This window comes from Sphaeramia orbicularis, chromosome 7 (assembly GCF_902148855.1).
Source record: "Sphaeramia orbicularis chromosome 7, fSphaOr1.1, whole genome shotgun sequence".
Lineage (NCBI taxonomy): Eukaryota > Metazoa > Chordata > Actinopteri > Kurtiformes > Apogonidae > Sphaeramia > Sphaeramia orbicularis.
The window spans coordinates 53,486,493-53,491,480 of NC_043963.1; the positions used below are offsets into that span (position 1 = coordinate 53,486,493).

The window sequence follows — 4,988 nt, forward strand, 5'->3', positions numbered from 1 at the left end:
ACTGTATATTACTGTTTAGTAATGCTATATTTTGTACTTTGTCTCCTGATTTTTCAAAGTTTATTTGTTAGCCTTATTAATCTAAGTTGACTGTAATTTCTGTTAAGGGTGGAACTCCTGTACAAGCCCATTGGGCTTTGTTCCATCCCTGCACCATTGATGTACTGATATGTGCTAAATGAATAAATGAAATGAAATTAAAATAAAATGAACACATGGAAATATGCATTACTTAGATTTCAAGGTTTTTATTTAAGAAGATTATTTTTTCTGCAGTGGAGGGGTGCAACCGATTTCTTTTCTTCATTATCACCTCTCCAGCTTTGGAAAAAACTCTTTCACATGGTACACTTGTCGCAGGAATGCAAAGGAATTTATTTGAAAGTTTATGCAGATGTGGAAAGACCACTGCCCTTTCCTTCCAATATGCAAGAGGATCTGCAGATCGGGGAATGAAGGGCTCTTGAAGATATTTTCCAACTTCAATTGTTGCGTCTGCTGTGATGCTGCGTGTGGTGGTTTTGTTCTTCACTTTTTGGTCAAACATGTCCCAAAGACTGTTGTCTGCTGTGGATGATGATGAAGGTGCGATTTGGGGATCTAAAGTAACAATAATAATTATCATTATTATCATTGTTAAATAAAAGTGTTAACAGTGAAAGCTGACAAAATACATAAGATTTTAAAGTCCCACCAGATGTTTCAGCAGGCTGGATCAAAGTGGCACACTCCAGTATCAGCTGCTTTTCTGCTTCCTGTGCTTTTGCTGGGTTGCCAAAACCCAGGTTTTTGAATCGTGGATCCAGTAATGTTGCCAGTGCCAGTGGTCGGACAATTTCATATTGACCACACCTTGCCTGCGGTCCATCCTTCAAGAATGTGCCTGTTCATATCAATAAACATATTGACATTAAAATAGTCTATTGAGTATCATTACAATTGTTACAATTATTATTAGAGTTTCTTACCCAATTGCTGAGTTGCTGGCTGCTTTGAGTGCCTCAATTTTTCAAACAGGTTGTGCTGCAGCATCCGATATAGAGGAATGACTTTTGATGCTGACACTCTCTTCTCCTCTGACAGCTCTGTTAGAATAAGAAAAGATACATTAGTTTCATCTTAGTAAATACAAATAAATACAATAAACTTGAATTACGTACCAGTTGTTGCTGCTTTAAAAGGCTGCAACAGAAACAGTGCCTCATGAATCACTTCATATTCTGCACAGGACGGAGGAGAGACATCATTCTCTAAGTTGGAGAGAGCCGCCCCCCCAGGCTCTCTCTGATCATAGTCTTTGAAACATGTCAAAGGTGCTGTTCCATCTTGTGTCCACCTCCTGTATTAATTTAAGGGTTGGTCGGCCCATCTGCTGTTGCATTTCAGAGAGTCTGTCTTTAGCTTTGCAGCTGGACCTAAACAACCCCACCACTTTCCTGCTTTTTTCCCTTATCTCATTGATGGGGGTGTTTGGTCCAAGGCTTTTTTAACTACATGATTTAGGGTGTGTGCAAAGCAAGACACATGCCGGAGGTTGAGGAGCTGGACACTCAGCTTCATGTTAGCTGCATTGTCAGTCACCATGCAGTGCACCTTTCCTGTGATCCCCCAATTTGCCAGACTGCTCACAGCCGCTCACTCCCAGTAAAACAGTAGCCAGCTTTGAGTCTGGTGTCACAAAGTGACCCGTCACCCCAAGGTAGCCATCCATGTTAATGGAAGACCACATATCAGTGGTAAGACAAACAGCATCTGCCTTGTTAAGGTCTTCCTTGATTTTCTCCTTGGTCCTGTCATACAGCTCAGTGATCATTGCAGCCACAGCCTTCCTTGTTGGGAGGACATAGTTTGGGTCCAGGTCATGGACAAAGGCCCTGAAGCCTTCATCCTCCACAGCACAAATGGGCAGCAAATCCTTCACCACCATCTTCACCGGAGACTCATCCAAACTATTTTGTCTGGCTATAGGAAGCAACAAATTAACCTTTCACCTTTAACCTTTCATATACATATACACACACACACACACATATGTATATATATATATATATATATATATATATATATATATATATACATATATGGCTTCTTAAGGTTTAAAAGGTTTCAAGACATATTGGCTAATACTTGAACTAAACTGAGTTGTGCTTTGGACTAAATGAGGGTGTTCACTTTATAATATTATCATAGTGTGCATTGTGTATTATATACTATACATACCTTGGCCAGATGTGCCAGCAGAAGTGGCACCTCCAAAACTGGGGGCATCAGCATTTTCTTCATCCTCCATTTTATGAACTCTAGTCAAATGGCGGATCATAGTGGATGTATTATTGCAATAAGCCAGCTGCTTAGAACAAATCCTTCATCTCACTTTGTTAGGCGTTTCCAAATGGAAATGTTCCCAAGCTACAGAACGACGTCTCTTGCTTACTGGAACATCCATCTAGATTCTAAATCCTACAAATCTAATCTAGTCTTACCTAACTTACCTAGCAAATTGCCTATAGTGTGATGCTGTGTGTTTTTTATGGAACTAAGCTTTGCTATGTGTCAGTGTGATTATATAAATCTAAATTGTGATCTCAACTATCTGCACAAACTAACTATCTAAAAATTAAATCAAAGTCTCTAAGTCTTTCAAATCTCAATATCTCACTGTCAAAAAACACCTGTCTCTCGCCTCTCACAAACCCACAATTGGCAAACCGCCAGCCTCTCTTTTAAACTTTGTGGAAGTAGGTTGAAACAGCGTTCGACTGTGTGGTTCGTTGAAAACACTGTCAATCAAACTTAGGTTTCGACACGAGAGCCCTCTAGTGAAACGCCTTTGAAACAGCAGTGGTTCATGAACAGTTTGGGTGACATCACGCAGTTCATGAAACACTTGGGTCACATGACCGGTGTTTTGACTCGCGTTTCGGAGCACAGCTTCGAAGCGCATGCGCTTCGAGACTTCGAACGGGTGTCGCATGCCCGGTTCAAAACGGCCATCACTAGGTATACCCAATGATGACTGTGAAATAAGTGGGTATACTCTGTATACCCTCGTATACCCTGGACTACCCCATTGATAGTAACAGGGACAGAACAACAGCTAGAGGACATGTTTACCTGTTGAACTTGTCTCCTGCTAACAGTAGGTGAATACCAGTATCGGCCACTGTGGTTTATAGCAGACTTAGTGCTATGAGATGACAGTATTGCTAAGTCTGCTATGAATCATAGTGGCCTCATTTTCTAATGTCACAGGTTAATCCACATGATGACAGCCTGCAAAACTACACCATGGTTTGTCGAAGAGGTTCAGACGTAAAAATTCAGCATGAGCTTGACGAGACAACACACAATGAGCAAGTTTATCAGCAATGACGACACAGAAGTAACGCGCCACATTGCTATGACATCCAGGCACTGTAAAGTGGGTAGTATCCTGTAATGGAAACAGTCTCCAGGAATAGGACCTGGTACACGAGTCAAGTCGAGCCAAGCCGAGTCGAGTAGAGCCGGTTCCAAGTAGTGGAAACGCAGCATTAGACCAACAATTTCTGTTTTATCAGCATACTTTCCATTAAAAACATCAGATGAATCAATTCTACATTTGTGTAAAGAGCTAAAAAAACAACAACAAACATGTGGGTTTTCAGTTGATCAACTAAGATAAGCTCACCTTATCTCATGATTCTACTCTTCACTTCTGGATTACAAAGGTCAAAGCTCAATCACATTTGAATCTTCAGAATTAATCATTGAACACAACATTGTCACGACCAATCGGCCCCTAGCTCTTCTCCAGTTCCACACTCTGATCCAGGTCTGGGCACTTGTTTCCAAAACATAACATAATGACAGTCAAAATACCAAGTTCAAGGTTTTAAAAGGGCAGTTCATGAACCAGTGGGTGACTTAACCTGTTTGGTCAGGCAGTTTTGAAGAGCACTGTAGGACTTCAGTGTCCTGCTGGAGAATTCTGTTAGACAGAAAGGTAAAAAGGGAATTTAAAATAGAATTATTAAAACATTAAACATTATTATTACATAATAGTGTAGGTGGGCCTTAAGGCAGTAAAGGAATACAAACTGCCCTAAACTTTCAGACCCTCATTTAGACGAAGAATAAATACATTCTGAATATCTGAAATGTGACATTTTCTTTAAAGATTATTATTATTATTATTATTATTATTATTATTATTATTATTATTATTATTATTATCATTATTATTATTATTATTATTATTATTATTATTATTATTATTATTATTATTATTATTATTTAAAGATTCTACTGTAGGTGTCCAGAATAAAGAGCTTTTATGCAATGGATGAAATGACAGTTGAGGAAAGGAGTAATGCAATAGTTTATATCTGAAATGGAAAAGTGAATTAAGAAAATTAGCAATAAATAATTTAATACTGAAATGGTCATTTATTTCTGTTAAGGTTTTAATTTAGGTTTGACCAGTACAACTGAAGCTGTGGATGCCTTGAAATGCAATGTTATGTTATGTTATTTATTTTTAATTACCATTTGTTATCAGACATGTTTTACTAGAAGAGTAGTGACTACTATAATAGATACTTAAAATGTAGGGTTATGCAAACTTTTTTAAAAGATTTTTTAAGATATGGTGGGTGGAGTTGAGGTTATTCTAACATCCTGTGGGTTTCTATAAAAATCTTGCAAATGTTCCATTGCAGCTGACTCAAAAAAACAAAAAAACAAACAAACAAAGTGCAGGGGGCCTTGCTGTCACCTGCATCTAGAGTGTTTTTCTATTTTTATAAAGTGTTTTCCTCTCTATTTAATGTAAGACAGGCATTTTCCAACACTTGTTCAAATGATAAACTGTAACTACAATTCTCCTTTATTTCACTCATATTAATCTAAGTATGTGCTATTTTGAGGCGTCCATGTTGTGTTTCTATAATGTGTGTCAGAAGGTTGGATTCTCCTCTATGTTTAAATGAACGTAATAAATTAAAACG

The 4,988-nt window shown here is 38.2% G+C and overlaps 1 long non-coding RNA gene across 1 annotated transcript; it reads right to left on the reverse strand.

Annotated features, from left to right (window-relative positions):
* Nucleotides 1–842: 842 nt before the first annotated feature.
* On the reverse strand, nucleotides 843–1,592 carry LOC115421975 (uncharacterized). The gene is made up of 3 exons (XR_003935772.1): nucleotides 1,161–1,592; nucleotides 969–1,085; nucleotides 843–883 (listed from the first exon to the last, which is right to left on the reverse strand). It is a non-coding gene; the product is annotated as an uncharacterized LOC115421975 (long non-coding RNA).
* Between the last annotated feature and the right edge of the window lie 3,396 nt (nucleotides 1,593–4,988).